Source organism: Sapajus apella, unplaced genomic scaffold (genome assembly GCF_009761245.1).
Source record: "Sapajus apella isolate SASKATOON/1434 unplaced genomic scaffold, GSC_monkey_1.0 scaffold133, whole genome shotgun sequence".
Lineage (NCBI taxonomy): Eukaryota > Metazoa > Chordata > Mammalia > Primates > Cebidae > Sapajus > Sapajus apella.
The window spans coordinates 2,429,392-2,454,415 of record NW_022437073.1 but is presented as its reverse complement, the minus strand read 5'-3'; positions in this window follow the sequence as shown (position 1 = coordinate 2,454,415).

Here is a 25,024-nt window from a genome sequence, read left to right as displayed (position 1 = left end):
GTAATTTGGGTGATTAAAATTACAAAAAAAAATGGTAGGGGTGATGTTCAAGCATTATATTTGCAGTCCATCTTCTAGTTGAGTTATTTAAGGGATCTTAAGGAATGAGGAGATATCTGTCCTCTGTCAAAAAGTAGGAAAAGGAATTTTTAAAAACATATAAACAGTTGAGGGAATTAGTGGTCCAAGTTCCACAGAACTGTGCACCAAAATGTCCTGATCTCATTCTCAGACTCTTACTCTTGCTATTAAGGTCTTAAACAAGAAGAAAGAGAAAAAGAAAAAAACACCTGTCCAAACTACAGATTCATCTTTCCAGTTCTGCCTTCCTTACACTTAGATTCTGGTCTGATATTCAATACTGTCTTGAGACAACAGAAGATAAAGTTAAATTTTCCTTAAATTTAATTTTCCTTAAATTCCTCCTTAAATTTTCATAGAGACACATCACTCTTCAGTCGATGGCTGTATAATTTAGTATATGATTTTCATTTCTCAAGGACCTCAATGCCAGCCTCTCCATAACCTTTGTAATGTTAATATTTATTGCGTCCACAGTTTTCAAATGTCACTGCCACAATATAGCCCAATCTGGTTTCTGCATATAACTTATTCCAATCCAGTGCAGGTAAGAACTACAGGAATTATAAAACTGGTATGCATCTCAGGGTTTTTCAGCTCTTCACTTAACACCAGCAATAGTTTTTTATTGCCCTACGACCGATTCATAATTTACTTTCAAATTACTATTTTCTTAACCTGGGCTTTACAACAGAGCAAAACCTAAAATGGAAAGTTAAATATAAGTAATGTACAGGGAAAGAAAATCCAGGAAATAGATGTGAGGGATGGGGGGAAAAGGCAAAACTAGTTACTCACTCTCACACAATCTTTTGATTTTTGTTTTGTTTTGTTTCGTTTTGTTTTGTTTTTGAGACAGAGTTTCACTCTGTCATCCAGGCTGGAGTGCTCTTGTGCAGTCGTGGCTCACTGTAACCTCCATCTTCCAGGTTCAAGCAATTCTCCTGCCCCAGCCTCCTGAGTAGCTGGGATTACAGAAATATGCCACCATATATTTTTGCATTTTTAGTAGAGGCAGAGTTTCACAATGTTGGCCAGGCTGGTCTTTAACTTCTGACCTCATGATCCAACTGCCTTAGCCTCCCAAAGTGCTGGGATTATAGGCTTGAGCTACCACACCTGGCCCTCATAGAATCTTAAAAAGGTTTCTTAGACTAGTATATCATAACAATGAAAGAAGAGAATATTGTACCCATTGGTTCTCATTCTCTACTGGTCATCCCATGGAGTATTAAATTCCCATTTCCCAACTATCCATGTGTGAGATCTAGGAGGCTTGTGCCTGTGCCAAAAAATGCAAGGAACAGGGAACTAGATGTTACGAAGGTAAGCCCTGACATAAGAAACTGCCAAGTGGTCCCTACATGAAGCTGTCTGGAGCCTACACAGAACTAACAATACAGCAGTAACTACTGTAAAACAGAGGAGGTTGAGCAAATCTGAAATGGCACACACACAAGAAGTGATCAATACAGGGGAAAGGTAAACAATAAGCAAAATATGCAATATGGTAAATTATGACATGTGTATGGAAAAATATATAGCAAGTAAAAGGGATGAAAAGATCAGCGACTGGTGAGTCAATTTCAAGTAGGATGATTAGAGACAGTCAAAGAGGTAAAATGTGGCAAAGTTACATATGGCTTTAAAGGACATTCCTTTTAAGGAATTTTGCTCTAAGTAACACAGTCTTTGGAAGACATTGACAAGAGACATGAGGTATTCTGGCTTATGTTTGTCTGCTATCTGCGGAACATATTGCATGTGGGGAAATAGCTAAAGCAGATAAATATATTTGAGGCAATCATAGTAATCTAGTGGAAGAATATAAAGTTTTAGACCAAAATTGTAGTGTTGGAGGTACTAAGAGGTGGCCAAATAATAGATATATTTAGAAGGTAAACCTAGGATCATTTGCTGATAGATTTTGTGTGAGGCCTAATATTATGGACTTAAATAATTCAAAGAATTGAAATGGAAAAAGATACATCTTATTATTTTTAACGTATTTCCTGCACTACTGTTTTTATCATCATTTTCTAGATAAGAGTGTGAAATTCTAAGAACTGTGAATTGAATGCACATCTTCATGATCCAAGTTGTCTAAACCAATGCTTAGCTCAACAGCTAGTGAAGCCCTGAAGATGCTGTGTAGTTGTCAAGTCTGTAATGCTGATAGTCACATTGATCCATCAACAGAAGATAATGTCTCATGCTTCATAATTTAACCAATAGACATTATCCTTTAATGAAGGATAGCATCTTAATGAGAGTGATCTTGAAGGAACGGAGAACTACTCTGGGAGTACCAACACTTAATTTATTAGTTTGGCAAGAGGATATGAAGAAAACAATCCGATAGTTTGAAAAATGGATCCCTGAAGGCTGTACAGTCTGCCTTTTCTCATTAAGTTCATCTAGACACAGGTCTCCCATTGATTTCCAAGGGAACTCTAATCTTGCATCGACATCCCTAAGGATGAAGAATTAGAGGGAAAGCTGGTCTAGCTCCACACTGAGAATCTGTAGAGATGGAGAATGGCAAATTCCTTTACTTTGGCCTTCTGATACTATCACTTTAAGAATTCCACAGGTTGAGTAGGTACTAGGACAAGAATGTAAATATAAAAATAGAATATGGTTTAATATCAAATTAAACATCTAGAATTAAATTGTCATGTGCCATTAAAGAGAGGTAAAAAAATGATAAAATGTTTCTGAAGAGATTCTACTTCCAGCTATGAAAAGAACATGAACCAATCTACAAAGCTAATGACTTGCTATCTGGTAGCTAAAAGTGAATTAAGTAATTAAGTAAAATGTAAAGTAAAATCTTGGCAATGAAAAATCCTTCATTAATGACTCACCTGAGACACTAAAGAGAAATCATGGTGCAATCCACTGTACATTTCCTTCCTAAAAGGGAATCCAAATAAAGGATTTATTGAGAGAGTCCAAATAACATAGCTTTACTTTATGATTCATTGCCTTCATTAAGTTATTAATTTGGTGCACTGCAGTGTAGTGTTATATAATAGTTCAGATGAAAATGGTGTTATACATAGTGTTAAAAGTTTAGCAATTATGGTAACTAAAACTTGATTTCTTAAAAAAAGAAGTCAACTTATCTCTTTTGTAATTTCTGCCTTGAAAGTATTGATTGAAGGATATGCAGTTGCAATAATTGCTAAGTTTTATAGCCTAGTTGTGTGTATATGTGTTTGTTTGTGTGTATGTGCTCATAGGTTTAACTAGAGAAACAAAGTCTGAAGCCATCTTTCTCCAATGGCCTTTTTCAAATGTTCAACTCTTATTTAAAAAAATAAGAAATGTCATTGTGTATATTTGAAGTTTACAACATGATGTTATATAATGCATATAGTGAAGTGGTTATAACAGTAAAGCAGATTAAAGTACCTATCATCCTGTATAATTACTTTTATTTTTTTATCTGTACAAGCAATGAAGAAGCACACGCTTTTTACTATTTTCATGATGAGAGGAGCTAAAGTCTACTTATTTAACAAAAATTATAATACAATTCAATTTTATTAACTTTAGCCCTCATTTCATATATTAGATCTCTAGATTTTTTAATCCTACATATCTGTTATTATTTACGTATTGACTCTGCTTGATAACATCTGTTAATTTGTTCAACTCTTGACATTGTTTAAAATGGCATCTGATTTATAGAATACACATGGAAAGCAAGCTCCTTTTTCTGAGCCTGAACTCATCATTCTAGGTTACTTGAAACACCTTTAACCATGGCTATGAAAAGTGGTAATTTCACTGTTTCAAGAATTTGAAAATTTTATTAAGAGAAACATGATCCAGTGTTGATCATTTTCATCACCAGAAAGGGACATTTTCATATACCTGTTACTGGATATCTACATCCCTTTTGTGATACTATAATAAAATACCTCAGGCTGGATAATTTATAAAGAATAATAATTAATTTCTCATGGTTCTGGGGCTCTGGCAGGTTCAATTGTCTGGTGAGGGACGCTGTCTGCCTCCAAGATGCTACCTGGATGCTGCATCTTACAGAGGGGAGAAATGCTGTGTCTTCACATGGCAGAATACAGAAGGGAAAGATACTGAATGCTGTGTGAAGGCTCTTTGATAAGGTCCTTAATCTCATTTATGAAAGAGGAGCTCTCATGGCCTAATTACTTCTTGGAGATTCCACCTCCTCATACTGTTTTATTGGCTACATCTGAATTTTGAAGAGGACACATTCAAACTGTAGTACTGGGTCATAGTATTTATTCCTTTTTTTATTGCGTTTTAGGTTTTGGGGTACATGTGAAGAACATGCAAGATTGTTGCAAAGGTACACACATGGCAGTGTGATATGCTGCCTTCCTCCCCATCACCTATATCTGGCATTTCTCCCCATGCTATCTCTCCCCAACTCCTCACCCACTACTGTCCCTCCCCTATTTCCCCCTGACAGACCCCAGTGTGTGATGCTCCCCTCCCTGTGTCCATGTGTTCTCATTGTTCAACACCCACCTATGAGTAAGAACATGCAGCGTTTGATTTTCTGTTCTTGTTTGAGTTTGCTGAGAGGGATGGTTTCCAGGTTCATCCATGTCCCTATAAAGGAAAAGAACTCATCATTTTTGATGGTTGCATAGTTGCATAGTATTCCATGGTGTATATGTGCCACATTTTCCCTGTCCAGTGTATCATTGGGACAAAAACAAGCAATGGGGAAAGGAGTCCCTGTTTAACAAATGGTGTTGAGAAAACTGGCTAGCCATGTTCAGACAGCAGAAACTGGACCCCTTCCTGATACCTTACACTAAAATTAACTCCAGATGGATTAAAGACTTAAACATAAGACCTAACACCATAAAAACCTTAGAAGAAAACCTAGACAAAACCATTTAGGACATAGGCATAGGCAAGGACTTAATGACCAAAACACCAAAAGCATTGGCAACAAAAGCTAAAATAGACAAATGGTACCTAATCAAACTTCACAGCTTTTGCACAACAAAGAAACAGTCATTAGAGTGAATCAGCAACCAACAGAATGGGAAAAAATTTTTACAATCTACCCATCTGACAAAGGGCTGATATACAGAATCTACAAAGAACTAAAACAGATTTACAAGAAAAAAACAAGCCCATTCAAAAGTGAGCAAAGGACATGAACAGACACTTTACAAATAAGACATACATGAGGCCAACAAACATATGAAAAAATGCTCATCATCACTGGACATTAGAGAAATGCAAATCAAAACTACATTGAGATACTGCCTCACGCCAGTTAGAGTGGCGTTCATTAAAAAATCTGGAGACAACAGATGCTGGAGAGGATGTGGAGAAATAGGAACACTTTTACACTGTTGGTGTGAGTGTAAATTAGTTCAACCATTGTGGAAGAGAGTGTGGCGATTCCTCAAGGACCTAGAAATAGAAATTCCATTTGACCCAGCAATTCCATTACTGGGTATATATCCAAAGGATTATAAATCGTTCTACTATAAGGTCACATACACATGAATGTTCATTGCAGCACTGTTTACAATAGCAAAGACTTAGTTTTGGCTTTCAATGTAAGTTCAGAAACAAAAAGTCTGACCATATTGAAATTCTTTCTGGATATGTAGATGTAAATGATTTATTTGTCCTACAAAACACCAACTCTTTCCCATTTAAAGCAAATAAAAGTTCCTCCTCAGTAGCCCCCTCATTTCTCTTTAGCCACTCTCTTTATTCAGATTTTCATGATTTTCACTGTGATTATTCTAATTCTCTGGTAACTGGTACTGCAATCTCTAATATTTCCTATATTTAACATGTATTCAGCAACACAGGAAAAATATATGTCCTACCATGTGGTTTTGATTCTCCTTGGAGATCCTCATAAGATTTATCAGTCATGGTTTAATCAAGTAGAACTACTGGACACACACACACACACACACACACACACACACTCTCTCTCTCTCTCTCTCTCTCTCTCTCTCTCTCTCTCTCTCTCTCCCCCTCCTCCCCCCCCCCACAACTGTGTGGGCTGGTGAAGTAGTCCCTGTAAGAAGACTGCAATCTTTGCATCTGATGCTGGAGCTTGAAGTCTGCAGGACAGGTAAACTCGTAATGATAATGGATGTAAAGCAGGAGAAAGTGAGAACAATTTGGTCCCTATAAGCATGAGCTGGAACACACATGGATGCTAAACTCCGTGTCAGGTCTCACTTCTGACTTTGTATGGATATCCTCAGAGAAGCTGGCATCCTTCATCTTCATCATTGAGCTCTACACCCTCTTGTTCTAGGAGTTGAGGAAGCTACAAGAGGATTCAGGGAAAGATTGAACAGTTAAAACACTGGCTGCTGCCCCAAGCGGATAAAGTAAGCCAGCAGATTGATAACAACATGTGTGTGCTAGAAAATGCCTCATTGTTCACTTTTCCATCTAAATCTTGCACAAAATTCTCAATTATAGCCCACTCTGAATGAAAACATATGCAGAAAAAAAATGAGGGCTATATATTTTAGCCTAGTCAATTTAAGACATTACAAAGTCACCACATATGGCATACTACTATCTTAGACTAAAGTTCAAACGTTTTAGCACATTTTATGAGGCTTTATTTTTTTTTTCTGGTCTTACTTTACTGCATCCTATACCAGGGGCTCAGAAATTTTATCTGTAAATGTTAAATAAATATTAAATATTTTGCACTTTGTGGGCTGTATATGATTGCTATCATATGTTCTTGTTTCTTTGCTTGTTTGTTGCACAACCTTAAAACCATTGTTAGCTCGTAACCATATAAAAATAGGTCGCAGACCATATTTTGCCTGTGGGTGGTATTTGGCAACCCCATCCTATCCTACAATATACAGACTTAAAATTATGGTCATTGTCCTCAAATCTCCACATACTTTAAATAAATAAATCTATTTCTTCTTATACATACCTTTCTTTAGAAATACATTTCTCCAATTTTTGTGCCTATGCAACTTCTATTTATCTTATACTACTCAGATAAAATGTCTTTAGTCCTAGAAAATCTTTCCCGAGCAATGAGTTAGATTTGGTTCCCACTCATAAAACTTTGTACAGAATCCTCATATAATGCCTTATGATTACTAATTTTCCATGCCTACCTTATTCATTAAATAAGAGTTGCTTAAAATCAGAGTCAACACTTTCTACATTTCAGTTCCCCAATGGCCAGGACAGTGGCTGGCACCAACTGGGCTCTCACTTGGAATCACTTGAATTATAATCACATTTATGTCCACTGTACCTTTCTTCTCCCCCAGAAGCACCAATTATTCTTAGGTTTGGCCATTTTACATAATCTCATATTTCTTGAAGACTTTTTCATTTCTTTTTTTTTTTTTTTTATCTGTTTGGGTTAATTTGAAGGTCTTTCCTTGAGCTCTGAAATTCTTTTTTCTACTTGTTTCAGTCTATTGTTAAAACTTTTCACCACAATTTGTAATTCCCTGTGTCTTTTATTTCCACAAGTTCTGATTGGTTTTTTTAATGATATTTAGCTCTCTAGAAAATTTTTTCTTTCATATACTGAACTGCTTTTTAAATTTCTTCATTGTGGTTTTCACCTTTCTCTCATATCTCCTTGGGTAGCTTAATAACAACCCTTCTGTATTTCTTGTCTCGTATTTCAAAGATTTCATCTTGGTTTGGACCCATTGCTGCAGAGCTAGTATGATCTTTGGGGGTGTTATAGAATCCTGTTGTGTCCTATTACCAGAGTTAGTTTTCTGGTTCCTTCTCATTGAGGTAGATTATTTCTTCTAATTTCTCTTGAATTTATCTTGGTTTGACTGTGTTTCTTTAGTTTGCTTGTTTGTTTTGTAATTTCTTTTTTTCTCCTTAGTGTGTGACTTTAATGCTTATAGTTAATTACATCCTAATTCAGTTTTTGGTGCTTTCAGGGTGACAGCTCTGTAAGAGTTCCTGGGTTAGAAATAGTTTTTGTATGTGGCTTTCTTATATGTGGTAGCAATATGCTTGGTTTGTGAGCAAGTTCACTGTCTCCTATGGGGTTGGAATAGTAGAAGTCTTTTAAAACTTACCTCATTCCCCTATGGTGTTCACTTTTAAAATTATTTTTCCCCAGTATTTTATTTACTGGCTTGATGGTTCAAACTTTAGGCCATTAGGAGAAGTGTCCCTGTGTATGAACTGGTGTGGTTGTAACGTGGATAAATGCAGTACCCAATTGCAGGCAAAGGTCCTAGCCATGATAGAGGTGACTGAAGGAGCTCTCAGTGAGTCACATGGAAGTCTTATCAGGGGAAAGGATTACAGCCACCTCAGTTCCCTTGCCAGGTCAGCAGGAAAGTTATCCACCTCTCAGACACACTGTTGTCCTGGTATATTAGCTATTCAGATCAGACAGCACCTCTTTTCATCTGTAGAAGTGTTGATGTTCTAACAGAGAAGAATTATTGAGTGTTCCAAGTAGAGAAAAATTGTTGACTCTGTCTCTCATGCAAGCCTGAACATGGAGGGTGCTCCTCCTGCAGGGATGCAGTCACATTGACATGTTCCAGAAAGAATATAATAGTACCTATGCCAAGTTCCCATGTTAGAAGCCCCAACTGTGCCTGCAGTTGTGGACAAGAGGGGAAAGAGAGCCCCTGCTCCATGACACTTCATATACATAAGGGCCATCTGACTGTTGGGTTAGAGCTGAAGACTTTTACTGCTGAGACTCACACTGCAAACGTGCCTCTGCTGAAAGAAACTTCCCACCAGTGGAAAGATCTGATGCTTAAGACCTGCTATCCAGATTCTTTTGTCCCACAGTGTGTTTCCTTGATGTGGTGCCCTCCCCATCCCCCTAAGTGAGGGGATACCTGGGAGCTAAACTACTGTGAGTATTGCTTTTCTGGGTCCAGTCACCCAACGAAGTTGTCACACTCTAGGCTGATGCTGAGTAATGTCTGCAATGGATCCAGTGATGTGACCTGTCCTCAAGTCTCCCAGCACTGGGCAGCAACACCAGCTCTAATGGGGGTAGCAGGGGAGTGACATAGACTCTGTGAGGTTCCTTAGTTATTGATATCCTTAGTGTGTTGGCTTTCTTGAACACTGGTTATAGCAGTAATTAACTGGTCATGTGGACAGACTCAAGACCTCCTTGTTAGACAGAGTGGTGCAGGCAGTGGTGATGGCTGAGATCACACAGCCATCTTCTTCCTCGGCATAGTGTTTTTCTGCCAGTAGATGCTGTAATGAACTGTGTTGATTGGCCTCCAGCCAGGAGGTGGTGCTTGCAAAAGAGCATCAGCTGTGGAATAGCTGTTGGATTTTTGCTTGCCTTATGTTGCCCAGCAGGGACTATTTCTCAAGCAATGGGTAGGACCACATAGCTCCCAAGAGATTATGTTGTTTATGTTCAGCTACTAGGGTGAGTGACATGGCAAAGCCAGGTCAGGGCTTTGTCAAGTGGGTTTGCACTCCGAGTCTCTGCATACAGGGTAAGCAGCAGCCCTTGTGGGTCTTGAGGGATGGAAGCAGATCTCAGTCCACTGGGTTGACATTCCAAAGGAGAGCATTGCTGCCTCTGATACATAGAATTTGCGCACAGAGTATGGAGCTGCAGGCAGCAATAAACCACACACAGATCCCACACACTTGGGAAGACAGATCCACTCCTGCAGTGTTTTCACTGGTAGCAGCAAGCTAAATTCCAGTCAGCCAGCACTCAGAACTTGCAGCTACCCTGGGTCATAAGCTTTCCCCATAGAGGTAGCAACTGTGTCTTTCAGGCCATTCCCTTCACCATTGGCTGCAAAGCTGGGCTCCTGGCTTCTGCACTTGTGGCTCCTGCTCTCATGTCTGCAGCTCACTTTTCACTCTCCCCAGCTCCAGCCCTGGCCAAGGGATTTCACCCTCACCCTCTGCCATATCATGAAATCCCACTGGGAGCTTCTTTCAACCTGTGAACACTGACTGAACTTTCTGGCTGTCTTCCACAGGATCTCCTCTGATGAACAGTAACAACTGACTTCCCTCAGTCCACATCCACACTGGAATCTGGGAGTGCATTCAACAGTCTTCCCATCACTGCTTCTGCTTTTATATTCCACAACCCTCCCCAAGTCGGTTCCGGAACTGGGTAGGGTAAAGCCTTCCCCCGTGGCCTGGACTTCCAGGGTCCCAGTTGGGGGTGTATATGTTAGAAGCAATCTATTCCCGTCTCGTAGTCCTGACTCATAGTGTAGGCTGCAGCCTCCTGCTTCCTTCCAAGGGTCTATAGATTCCTTCCATTTTTCTGTTTAGCTCTTGTATTGCTTCTCGGAAAAAAAAGGTCATGGTATGAATCTTCATACACTATTTTATTCTTCAGAGTGGAAGAGGTATGCTAGCAATGCCTCTAGTCTTCCATCTTGAGAAGAAACCAAAACAAAAAACATGAGTTTCTAGTAAATGGTGATGTTAATATGGCTTCTATTGATACCTTTACTGGTCCTATATCCCTTCTGCTCTTCAGTTCTACATGCTTGTCTCTCCTGCCAGTGTCGCTTTTCTCATTCTTTCTGGTTTACAGACAGAATAGTCTGATTTTTTAAAAATGTTGTAAAATGGAGTGCATGTTTCCTTTTATGTGGTCATCAAATCTATCAGACATAGGTACAATCTTCCTAACAAAGCTCAGCTATCTCCAAATATTCAGGGTTATTGTTGGAGTGACTTTTAAGGCTAGGGGTTTTCTTGGGTTCTAAAAGTTCTATAAGACAGATTTCAGATAGTTGAGATTTAAATGTGCAATGCATCTATATCACATTTTGTGCCATTTAAGGTTTCCAGTGATTATATTTCTGGCTTTCCTATAAATGTCCCTCTATGATCAGCCAACTTAGACGATCTGTTGCCTCTTTTTTTTTTTTTTTTTTTTTTTGAGACGGAGTTTCATTCATGTTACCCAGGCTGGAGTGCAATGGCGCGATCTCGGCTCACCGCAACCTCTGCCTCCTGGGTTCAAGCAATTCTCCTGCCTCAGCCTCCTGAGTAGCTGGGATTATAGGCACGCGCCACCATGCCCAGCTAATTTTTTGTATTTTTAGTAGAGACGGGATTTCACCATGTTGACCAGGATGGTCTCGATCTCTTGACCTCGTGATCCACCCGCCTCGGCCTCCCAAAGTGCTGGGATTACAGGCTTGAGCCACCGCGCCCGGCCGATCTGTTGCCTCTTAAATGGACCTGGAGAGTTTTCCTTCTTATGTCTCTCCTCAGTGTGTTCTCTGCTTGCAGTGACTTGTAACCTGTTCTGCTAGTGGAATTCTGACTGGTGTTTTAAAACCCAGTCTTATCTGACATCATCTGTCAGGCTTCCCTGACCTTAGTCAGAATTATTTCCCCCTTTTGATCGGCTATGATAATGTCAGGATTACAATGAGACACAAAATAAGAGACAGTAAGAAATTTTGATAAATTCAGTTCTATTTATTATATGATCTTAAATAAAACACTTAGTGTCTTATAGTTAATATTTACTCAGCTTAATATCCAGTTCTATTTTGAACTTCAAGGACTTACTAAGCTTTAAATTTTTAAATGAAAACAAAAATCTTTGAAAATTTTAAAGTGTTTTACAAATTAAAGGAATTGAACATTTGTTCAAAGTTATTGCTTATAAGTGAGTTTATACTTTCATTACATAAAAAATAGGACAATTGTAGAACCCATCTCTTATTGATAAATGAGAATATATATGTGAAGTGGTTAGCACAGAATCTAGCATGTAGAAGAAGCCCAGTCAATGGTTAACTCAATGCTTTTCTCTGACTACTTTTAAGATTAATATTGTCCTCAGATTTACTGATACTCACTTTTTTCAGTTTTCTTCATGTCTATGTTTGATGTTAAATAGTTTCTACTACTAAATTTTCAGATTTACTGATTTTTTTTCCTGACTGTCTAACTTACTGTAATCTCATCCAGTGTATTTACAACTTTATTTTATTTGTTCATCTCTAGAAATACAATTTGTTTCTTTGGTAATATCACTCGTTTATCTTCTCATTTTATTCTGTTTTCCTTAACCATCTAGAACTTACAGAATATATTTACAATATCTGTTTTAACATCCATGTCACTAATTTCATCATCTCTTTAACTTGTGGGTCTGTTTCTACTGATTGTTTTTTTCCCTAAGTGTGGATCACATTTTGCAGCTTCTTCCCAGGCCTGGTAATTTTTTTATGTTTATTTTTATTTATTTATTTTTTTGAGACAGGGTCTCCCCCTGTCACCCAGACTGGAGTGCAGTAGCATGATCACAGCTCACTGCAGCCTCGACTTCCTGGGCCTCAGTGTCCCTCCCACATTAGTCTCCTAAGTGGCTGGGACCACAGAAGCATACCACCATAACCAGCTAATTTACTTTTTTATTTTTTTTAATTTTTGGTAGAGACAGGATTTTGCTTTGTTTCCCAGGCTGGTCTCAAACTTCTGAGCTCAGCAATCCATTGGCTTTGGCCTCCCAAAATGCTGGGATTATAGGCATGAGCCACTGTACGCAGCCATACCTGGTAATTTTTATTTGGTTTCCAGGTTTTACAAATTTAATGCTGTTGGATACTCAATGTTAGATTATTTCAAACATTGCTGAGTTTTCTTCTGGACCATAGTTTGTTACTTGAAATCGATTTGGGTTCTTTTCATGTTTGATGTTCAGTTTTATTGGAGGATGTGTAGAAAGACTTTTATTCTATTGCTTATTGTGTCCTAATACCCAGACAATAGCCTTCTGAAGATTCTGCGTGAATTTCTGGCATTGGGAGGTGTTTACACACTGGCTAGCGGGAAAGCAAACTCTCTCTAGTCTTATGAAAGCCTTGGGGACTTTTCAGCCTCCTATTTTCTAGTGGTTCTTCATCCATTCTGGATCAGTGTCCACTCACACAGTTAGTACTCAGCTTGAGTTCCAGCGGCTCCTTCTGAAGATGTTTGAAATGCTCTCTCTGTAACTTCTTCCTCCCTTAATTCAGCTCCACAAACTGATTTCCCTAAACCCTGATTCTGTCTCATTCACTCAAGGGACCCTCAAGTCTTATTTATGTCCCCATTTCCTGTACTGCTAACTGAAAGCTACTTCTAGGGAGGAAGTTGGAGTAATCATAGGCTTACCTTGGGTGTCTCCCTTCTCTTAGTGAGTGTAGTCCTGAGGTGCCTCCTGTCCTGTATCTGAGAACTATTGTTTCCTATAAGTTAAAGAGTAAACAGTGTTTTCAAATCCCATCGTAGACTACATTAGAAATTCCTATCACAATGCTTTGCACAAAATACTGTTGTTTATTTAAATAATTGGTGGTGAAAACATGACTAATTGAATATCTTAATTGTTGATTTAGCATTATTTCACCTTTATGAACCTAAATGTTTTGGCCTGAATTTCCTATGAGAAATAAAAACACAAGATCCCATGAAAGGAAAATTGGAAGTGGAAACATGGAGAGGCTAGAGAGAACATGCTTGGAAGTGAGTGAAAAAGGAACAGCACTCAGTTAAATATTAGTTTACCAGTTCATGAAATGCCCTCATTGTTCTCATTAGTGTTTTAAGGAAAAAAAAAAAAAAAAACAGAAATTAAAAGAAAGAAGTAAGAAAATGAAAAAGCTTGATCTCCTGAAAATAAGAAAGAATACTTGGAATACATTTAATTTTGCTTCTGACTGTCATAAAAAATTAAAAGTTTGGGCATATGGCTTTTGAGGTTTGAGGCTTTAAACACCTCAGATAAAACACTTAAAACACTTATGAGTCTGCCAAATTAATGGTAAATAAAGCAAATCCAGATAAGTAATGGACCACGGATTTTTCTATTCTATTTTATAATTTATAAGCATATTTCTTTCTGTTTTAACTCTATAGATTACAGCCTAATAACTTGTCAAATCCCAACCACAATTCTATTTCTCTTTCAAAATCTTGAACATCACAGACATAAAAATAAAGCAGAGTGAATAAAGAACATTTTAGAAATGGCACCAGAATACCACAAACTGCTATATTGATTATACACAGTGACATATATTACCATATTTAAATATAGTTCAATCTCAAACTAGACTAGAGCATAAAGACAAATGTTCACACATTCATAAAGGCTGTCATAAAATAAAAAAAAGATTTTATGTCTAAAAATTGTGATGTATTATAAATGTAAATACCTACAATAATATATGTGTATAAAACATAGTATATAACTATTTTACTATATTTATAAAATATGGGAAAATATGTAGATACCAACCCAAAAAATCAGCTTTAATCCTTCTTCCATGTACTGAACTTATATATTGCTTTACCTGAATTTCCAGTAATTTGTTTACAAAACCATTCAATCAGTAGCACATGAAGCCCACATGTTTTTCTAGATTTCATAGTTGACTGACTTGCACTGTGTTTTCAATATCCCCTCATTAGTAAAATGACCCTGCATGGACAGAGAAAAAGAATGAAGTCAACAGCTCCACAAAAATTTAATGTCAAGATGTGTTGTCAAGGAACCTAAGTTATGATGACCAGTTGAGTTAACCAGCCACAAATTAAATTCCATAAGAGTTTCAAAAGATTTCCTTTTTCATCTTTTCATTGTATTTCATTATTTGATCGTCAGGCAATTATGTAAACTAGCAGCTATTACTTAAAACACAGCCCATGAAGTATCTCTGTAAGTCTATGCTAGAAGTAGAGTCTTACACATTGCAGTTTTGTGCACTGATTACATTCAATAAAAAAAAATTAATTGAACACTTACCAGTTTGTTTAACAAATAATTCTAGTTAATACATTTCTTAATATAATGTCTACATTAAAAAATAAAAATAAACAAAAGAACTCTTAAGAAGGGGAACTTCCTGTATACTTTATAGTATTTAGCATCTTAAACATACAACTGTTTCTTCAATATATTATTCTTCAAGAAGAAAAAGGTAACTTTATTGGGCCTTAATAAAAATTAAAATTGGTGTTTATATGTTATAAAAAAGTCACACTTTTGGTTTGTTTTTTTTTTTTTGACTCCATATAGCATCTCAAATAACCAATATAAACAGTAAAAAAAAAACCTAATTTCCATTATTGCTTTGATGTACATAGTTCAATTTAGACCATATTTTAAATCACTTACAAATATCAAAGATAAAGATTTCTTGTTTGGAACGGTGCCTGTAACGGAAGACTGGCATAATAGAAAAAGGACAACTGAAAGAGATTATCAGAAAATTAAAAATAGAAAGTTAAAGTTTTCATGTTTTTCTATTTTAAGTAAAAAGTGATAAGTAAATATCATTCTGAAGAAGAGCAATAGGAAATACAGACACACATGCAACCTTTGATTATTGACTTAAGGAGATGTAAATAAACAAAACTATTAGTAAGACCACAAGTCTCATATGCATAAAATGGAGGTTGAACAAACCATGGTTTGCTTAGAATTAAAAATGATTATTTAGAAAACAATAAAAATAAAATTTGCTTGCAAAAAGATGCCTTAAGTTATAAAACGTTACACATAAAGTAAAAATGACATATAAATTATTTAAACAAAGGAACAAATATACTGAAAAAGATAATTGGTTTTCTTTCTCCTTAAAACCTTTGGAAGTTTAACTATTAGACTTATATGCCAGCTTATGGTATTGTGACTGATGGCAAGTGTGCAAAATGATGGTATTCATGCAGGGAACCTGGCCCTTGTCTTCTCAAAGGAAAGATTTCAACTGAGAGACCTAGGTAAGTTTTAAAGCAGAGGCAAAGGTTTATTAAAAGAAAAGTGCACATGGACAGGGTCAAGTGGGTGATTGGAGACATCTAGTGCCCCGCTCAATTCTTGGCTTGAGTTTTTTTTTTTTTTTAGAGTCTCATTCTGTCTCTCCAGCTGGAGTACAGTGCAGTAGAGTGTGGATCATGAAGAGGAGTGCAAGATCACAACTCACTGCAGCCTCAACCTTCCAGGCTCAGATGATTCTCTGACCTGTCTCCATAGTAGTTGGAACAACAGGCACATGCCACCACATCAGGCTAATTTTTTTTTTTTTGTCTAGACAGAGTTTTGTTATGTTGCCTAGGCTGGTCTCGAACTCCCGGTCTCAAGTGATCTGCTTACCTCAGCCTCCCAAAGCATTAGCATTACAAGTATTAGCCACCATGCCGAGCTTGGGATTTTTATACATTGGCTTGGTTCCCAGGGTTTTTATTTTCTTCCTTTGATTCCCCTCCCCCTCCCCCAGGGGAGAGCTTTTGCTCAATTGCCACGTGGACAGTGGCCTGCCAGCACTTGGGAGGAGCCACATACACAGTGTGTTTATTGAAGTTGTGGACATGCTCACTTGGGGTGATTTTCCTTTCTTGGTCTAGAGCCCCCAGAGAAAGGCCATATACCAGTCTAACTCTGTCATTTTGCCCCCTACTGCACATGCTTAAAACCTTATCAGGGAATTGTGGTTTGCTGACTCCAGTTGTTTTCTGTTTGTTGGGAAACTCCTCTTCCTCTTTGCACCAGTTGTGGCCACTTATCATTTCAGAAGGACAGTTTTATGATCATCTGGCCACCATCTGATAAGTGCCTGCCCTTTCTGGGGCCCTCTCTTGTCCTGCTCATATCTGTCTAACTAGCTACTCTAACATTTCCCTTCTCAAATGTCCAAGATCCAATTCTTAGGGATAATAGGTGGAGGTCAGATTTCTGTAACTGCTGCTGACCGAGGAGCAGTCATTGCCCCATGGGTATCAGCCTCTTGCTAGCTGTCAGGGCAGGGTGGCTTCACAGGTCGGCAGAGGAAGGCCCAGTCAGGTCCAAGGAAGTCAAAGGTAGGGTTTCGTCTCTGTCATGTTCCACTGGTGGGCAGTCCGGAGGTCCCCTATAGAAGAGTGACACTGGAATATTGAGAGGACTGTATCCTTCACTGAGGGTCATTGGGAGCTTGACAACCTGAATGTCAGAGGAGTCAAATTGGGTTATTAGATTCAGAAGACATGGATGAAAAGGAGCGAAATTAAGAGACTAACAAGCGGACGCACAAAGAAAGGAGTCCAGGAGAATCATTTTTGGGTTCCTTCCCAACCTAATCAACCCTGAGAGACTTGTTCCAGTAAATGGGGGGTGAGGCTTAAACTATAGTTGCCTGATGCTGTCTTATACTTTTTAATAGATTGATTTATACAAAAGTAACTTTTTTTCTATGGCCAAATATATCCCTTCCTGTGCTGTCATTAGCGTAAATAGTCCTCAGTGATTTTACAGAACTATATCTGCTAAAGAATTGATTTGTTCTTCTGTGGCTGTCAAGGTTTTAGCCATGGCATCAATGCTGTTGGCTGTTTCTGATGAGAGTTGGCTATAGGTTAAGGAGGCTTGTATGACTCTAGTGATTTCTGCTCCCATACTGGCTGTGATGCCAAGTCCCACAAGAAGGAGAATTAATTGGATAGCTCTCTTCACCCTGGGCAAGACGGAATACCTGTAGATTGCTACCAGAAGAGAGGAATTGCCAGGGGCTATAAAGATGTCCAGGGATACATAGCCTATGGTACAAGTTTTAGTTCAGTCAGTGGGGAGGCACTAATATAGAAGGCTTCCTGGGTTTTAAGATAAATAGAGGTGTCAAAAAGAAATAAGGGGGTGAAACCAGGTTTAGAAAATCCTGAGGCTGCCAACTTGTCCAGGTAGCTGGTAAATATAATTATGTCAAACAAAATTTGGGTGCATGGGGTATGGCCCTGGTTAGCTCCCTTGGTTCAATTCTTTCAATAAAGAGAATTTCGATTTTGGTCCAATAGAGACTATTCTTTCATAGAGCAGAAATTGGCTATTTGCAGGCATTGAATGTAGTTAGTAGGCAAGTTTTAAAGGAGAGGCAAAGGTTTATTTAAAGAAACAAAGTACACTTGGAAGAGGGCCAGGCAGGCAACTTGAGAAATCAAGTGCCCTGTCTAGCCCTTGGCTTGAGATTTTTATTCATTGACTTGGTTCAGGTTTTTTCTTTTCCTTTTTTCTTTTCCTCCCTTGATCCCTTCCTGGGGGCAAGCTGTTGCTCAGTTGCTGCCTTCCTTTGGGAGAGGCCACATGTGCAGCGTGTTTACTGGAGGTGCGTGCATGCTCATTTGGGGTGATTTCCCCTTGCTGCTCAAGTGCCCCCTGAAAAAGGTCACATGCTGATCAAACTCCACCACCTTGCTTTCTACTGCACATACTTAAGACCTTATTAGAGAATTGTGGTTTGCTGGCTCCCAATGTTTTCTATTAGTTAGGGAACTCCTCCACCTCTTGGTGCCAGTTGTGGCCACTCACCATTTCAGAGGGACAGATTTATAATCACCTGATGAATGCCTGCCATTCTGGGGGTTCTTTCCTACCCTGCTCATATCTGTTTACCTACTCTATCCATCCTTTAAAAAATGTGTTTAACAAAATGCATGTATCCAATATTCAATGCAATTTCAAAATACAAGAACTCATAAAAGTAAAATATAGATAGTAGTTTTGTAAATTATGTCTTCTTTTGTGGGAATTTGAATATCTAGATATTGAACATTTTAAAAAATTGGGGTTTATATCTCCATTGTGCTACTTATTATCCGTGTGACCTCTTGCCAGTCACTTACCATTCTGGATTTTTGTTTTCAGATTATTCATAAGTGTAATATACATCAAGATGGCTGCAATAATAACATGAGATGACATACATAAGGTAATTGATGTAGTGATCAGGATGAAGACCTTAATAAGCTGTGACCACTCATGCCAACAATTTTCTATGAATATTTGATAAAATATTGCCTTACTTATTTTCATTACGCTCCTTTTTAAAAGTTTTTTTTTTTTTTATTCGATCTTTTGTTCAATTTTGCTCTCAATTAGAAGTTGAAAGGTTTTGTAAGGAGAAAAATATTCAGAGTAAAACTGTGTGATAATATGTAACATCCTCAAAATGTACTGAATCTATATAATACTTTCATAGCTGCAGACACCAGTGGATGTACCAGAGCTGGTATTTTTAAATCTATGCTCCATGTTTTCTGAGTAATCCTTAGGGGAGTGGTTGGAGACATTGGGAGAGTGGCTGGAAGGGAGGTGAAGATTGGATCTTCAGGAGCTGGGGAAGATCCAAACTTATTGCAAGGCAAGCAAATCTTAACTTATGAAGGAATACAAAAGTGACTCACTGTGATTCCTTCCTCATTATCTTTTCAGCATTACTACATTTTGCACAATTCAATCACCATTTCCAAAAGAAAGTGTGTGTCAGAAGCACAGAAGTCTTCATGAAACAATATGACTGTTCATCACTAATCACTAGTTTTCCTTGCCAATCCTACAATATATATATCAAAGTGTAAAGAATATTATCGAGTCAGTGCCAATTAGCGTGAATCTCTATATTCTCCAAATCATAGTTTGTTTTTAAAAATAGATTTCCCCTCATCTAGTTGACATTCCCCTAAATAGAAACTACTCCCACCGTAATGTTTTGCTTGTTTTTCCTTCTCTGAGATTTTCACGGCAAATAAAGTGTAAGAAACAGAAAAGATGCGCAAGCCTTCCTATTGTAAAGCAGAAACAGGAAAAATTCTCGAGCTTTCTTCAAATTGTGCTAATACTGGTAAAACAGAAGAGAAAGAGCATGCATTTGGAAAGGAATTCAGAAGTTTACAAAAATGTTAAATATGTTTATAGCCTTTGCTATATTAAATTTACTTTTATTAATTTATTCTAAAATAGAATATAAAATGCTGACAAAATTTTTACCCAATATTTTTGTTGAAGTCTTATTTGTAATACTGGCAAATTAAACCTAGCCTATTATTTTTAATTATAAAGCTCTGATTAGGTAAACTGTGCATAAATGTGTTAAATTATACTAAATGCATTACAAGTATTTAGAAACATATTTTAAAAGTTGTTTAAAAAGCAGGTAATGGAACATAATTGAAATGCCAGCATTACAGAGGCCCTACCAAATCATAATACCAGTTAACTACTAGTTAGCTAGATGACGTTGGTTGAATGGGTCACTCAACTTCTCTATACCTCAGGTTCCTTTTTGTAAAATGAAAAGAATAACATGATCTACTTCATTGGATTGTAGTGAACAATGAATGCTGTAAAGCATATGAGGTGATTGCAGCATGCCTGACACACACAGAAATCACTCAATAATACCAGCTGTCATTACTATTTGTATAAAATAAGGATACTGAAATCTGTGTGTGAGGTGAAAAATACTTAGACATGAGATGTGAATGGCATTGGTATGTTAAAAATAGTAACATTTGATGGTAATGTTTTGCCCTATCTTCATATAACTATTGCTCAATTTTTTTATATTTGCTACTTTTTTTCTTAGAAAAATATGTTAATTTTAAATTATCATTTGGATTACAGAAAAAAATTAATGTCTCTGAAAATTTACATAAACAACCTCTACTTCCAAATCATCAGCACTGTGTTACCAGGAAAATGTCAACTATATTGCTCAATAACCAACTAGAACATATCATAATTTGTAAGATGTTAATACACTTCTAAGAGAATGATAGAAATAATCTTGGATTTTCTCAAGTAGCTTAATAGATCACGTATTGTCTCTCTGTCTCATCTAAGGAAAAATGTAATGTCCACATGGTTGGTCATACAGTATCCAACTTACCATTGTTCAGAGACTACATTTTAAAACTATTCAGCATAAATGGAGGAGGAATTCAAATATTAAATGACTTGTTACATTGAATGTTTCTATATTTTGACATGTACTTTGCTATTTTGCAGTGAATTTCTTCCTTCTTGATTTTTGTCATTTACATCTATTTCTAATGTCATTTTTGAGAGTCTTAACCTCAACTGTCTTCAGGGTTTCCAACTTAATTGGCCTGCCACAAGATTGTTCACTGCAATTAACCTATCCAGTGTTAACAACTAATCATAATTTCAGCATCAATGGCAACTTTAATAGGCATGAGCAAAAGGTTTATAACTGTACTTAATTTTCAGAATGCTGAGTTTTAAAAAAGCGATTTCACCATGAGATGCTAGTAGAATTTATTACATGTGGTACCTAATTTTGGTTTTATATTAATCCTTGCACAATTTATGTGGAATTAACACAGTTCAACTGATGTCATGATTCCTAATTCTACCCTGAAAACACACACACACACACACACACACACACACACAGACACACACACACACACACACACACACACATGCTGCTAAGATTTAGAATTAGTAAGTCATAAGATCCTAAAATTGTTAATTCATGCTAGTTACATTTCCCAACATCAGGAGACACATTCACTGTCTTGGGCCCTTAATCTCTAAGTAACCTACAACTCCTGGCATACTATATAATACTCTATTTGTCTGATAGAAGATATTTTTAAAAATTGAAGACTATTTTGGTAGATAAGTAATATTGTTTACTATTTCAAGTGTTCTGCTTCTCAATGTGGACTTGTTTTGAGATAAAGTTAGTCAGCTTGTTTTTGTTTCTAAAGATCCTTATTTACCTCTCTTTTGTGTATGATTGCAACCACGGTTAAGATAAATACTCAGGGCATACTGTGAGATAAAAAGGGGAAATATTTCTAAGAGTGCAACAGTGAAGATGCTGATATAAGACAACTATGAAACAAAACCAAACAAAAAGTCAAAGTAAATGTGGGGTAATACATTTGAATTCATTGGGTATCTGGAAGTCAATACAGAGAATGGAATCTGACATTGGTGAACATTGAAGAGAACCACTACACATATGAGTTGTGCCTTGGTAAACAGGGTACAGGAGAGGTGGCTGGATGGCAGGTAGAATATGACAGGCTGTAGGAACACTAAGAAAATAAATGAATTAAAACATTAAAGGACAGACAAAAAATGATAGTGGTACTAGAACTAGCAGCAGGAACAAGAAGGCAAGGTAATAATGCCAGAGACTTAAACAGGAGTGTGATTATTAGAGAATAAGGAACTCAAGAAAGTAATCTAAATAACTACTGTAGATATCAGTAGGCAAGACTAATTTATTTGTTAGCCAAGTTTTTAACCAAACCAATAATTTCCTAACACAATATCTGTTGAAGTAAAATTAATCCCAAAGCTTAGAAAATTGATAGTCTGGTGTAAAAGTAAAAAGGAAACACACTTAAAAAATAGTGTTAAGATTGGTGAGATTGTGGTCCATATGTGAAATGGTCAATAGTAGACTCTTCAAAGTCAAATATTAGTGAAATTAAATCTAAGCTAGATCATTTACCATGAGGGTAACTGTGAGCATGCCATTCCACTTCACTGGAACTCATTTTTCTGACTTTGAAATTTAGGTAAGAATTCCCATCTCCAGTAGACTGGAGAGACTATGTAAAATATTTTGGTACATGACCAATGCTTCATAAGTGATATTTTTATTAGTAGAATAAGTCCTCAACATTATTGATAGGTTCTTGGAAAAGTAACTTCAAGCAAAACTACATATAACTAAGCCATTTTTTTCCCATCCACATGACAACAAAACAACACTAAACAAAATGACGCTATTTAAGGACCTGCTATACTTCATTTTCCTTACAGCCAAGGATTCCAAGAACCTATCAACAACTTTAAGTGAGAACTTCTGTATTCAAGTCAGTGAAAATTTTCACCTAAAGAATTCAAGCTGTAATATGTTGCTTTCTAAAAAGTATAAAATTTTACTTTTTATTTAATATTAGGCTTTTTATAATGCTACCTCATAGGGATCTTGTAATATTGGGGTACAGGGTGCCATCAGCTCCCCTGAGAGGATGTTTCTCCAGGTTTTTGGCCTGCTCCCCTCTCAAGAATGAGAGAGGGGACCACAGCGCAGTGCGTAGTAAATGCCGGACTCAAAACTATTTGTAGAAAGTGATTTATTTAGAGAGAGAAAAAGGAGAAGGAGAGAGAAACAGCTAACTCTCACACTGAGTGAGAGAATCCAGAAAGATGGAATCCAGGAGAGGAAAGCAGCTTCCACACTGAGTGGAAGGGAACAGAGAGAAAAATGGAGTTTAAGAGGGGAAGACAGGCTTCCACGAGAGAGTGCTGTAAGGGGACTCCCAAGGGAAAATCCAGGATAGAGAAAGTATTCGTGGAAGGGAATCCAAACATGGGGTCTGAAGGGGTGTGGAAGAAGGAGGCTTTTAACCTGGGAGGAACCCCCACCTTCTCTAAGGCCCCAGGCCAATAAAAGGAGTTCCTTAGAACTTCTGCTAGAGTGATTGACTCTTAGTTTCTTCCCACACCCATGAAATTCAAACATAAACCATTAAATCTCCCGGATGGAGAGAGATGGGAGGGGGGCATGGCACTAGGAAGTTCTTGCCCTCAAAATTACGCCACCTTGTGGACCCGGAAAGAGAACATATTCCCTCAATCTGATTACAATTTTTGTTTGTATACAAGTTACTGATTGTCTTATCTCCATTTCTTGTCTTATCTCATATTTCTCCACTAATGTTCAAAGCCACCTCTGCCACAAATTATCTTTCTTTGTGTATCTGGGTCTGTTTCTGGGCACTACATTTTATTTCATTGATTAGTTTGTGTGTATTCCTTTGTTAAAACCACAATGCCTTTTTCTTCTGCTTTATAATAAATCTGAAAATACAATAGAGAGAATCTCACCCTTGGTGCTCCTTATTTAAGATAACATTTCTAAGATGAATCTGGCTATTCTGGCTTTCAAAGAAATCAGAGGTTTTCCAACCAAGGCTATTTTGTGTCTCCCTCTCACCCGCCACCTTATTGCTGAAACACCACCAGAGGACATTTGGCTAAACCTGAAGCCATGTTTGGTTGTCACTACTGGGAGGGAACTACATTTACCCAGGGGATAAAGACCAAGGATGCTGTTAAACATCTTACAATGCATGAAACACTCCCCGATGACAAAGAATTATCCGTTTCAAATGTCAACAGTGCTCTTTGAGGAAGCCTATATTGCAAAATTGATGATTCTAAGTTTGTTCTCCCTTAGCAACTGGGCCTTCTAAATTATATTTATCATATTGTGTTTCTCCCAACAAGGGCTCAGAGACAGAAAGAACATGATACCAAAAATGGAAAAAGAAGGGCAGAGTCCTTTTTGGACCTGGGTCTCTAAAGATATGCCCCATCACTTTTACCATATCCTATTCCTAGAAGTGAGTCAATAAGCCCAGCTCTTATATTAGGGAAAGGGATTACACAAGGCTGTGAATACCATAAAATTAAGATCATTGTCTTAACTTGACAGAGATCATTCTCTCTGTCTTTTAGTGTTTCAATCCCTCCCTCATATAAAATACACTATATGGCCTCCAAATGTTATTTCATTACAATATCAGCTCGAAGTGCAGAATCTCATTATCTAAATAAGATTCTAGGGTAGGTAAGACTACTAAGGTGCCTTTCTTAAGCCCTCAAGTGTAGTTATGCATGTACATACCACACCGTAGAGTAAGGATGCATGGAAATTTGTGCACGGTCTCTTTTAGACCTTGCTTTTACTTTACCATATGTCTTTTCTCTTTGCTAATTTTAATCTAAACCTTTCACTGTAATAAACTGTAACTATTAGTATAACAGCTTTTTCTAACTCCTGTGAGTCCTTCTAGTAAAACAGCAAACCTGAGGGTGGTCTTGGGGACCCTCAACACTTGTTTACAACACTTTGCTTGCAAATCTCTTTAGCTATATTAATTAATGAGGCATGCTTCCTACATTTTATCTTCCAGAAGTAGATATTATATCATCGCTAAGCCTTCTGCCTCTCCTTAACAAGTATGTCCCTTCCTCCAGTTTCCAATAGCATGTTCCTAATTTCCTTTTGAGTCCTTCCTGGAAATTTCCTCAACCTTCACATTTTTTACTAACAGTCTTTCCAAAACAATTATTATTTATCTAACATTCACTTGAAATTTATTTCAG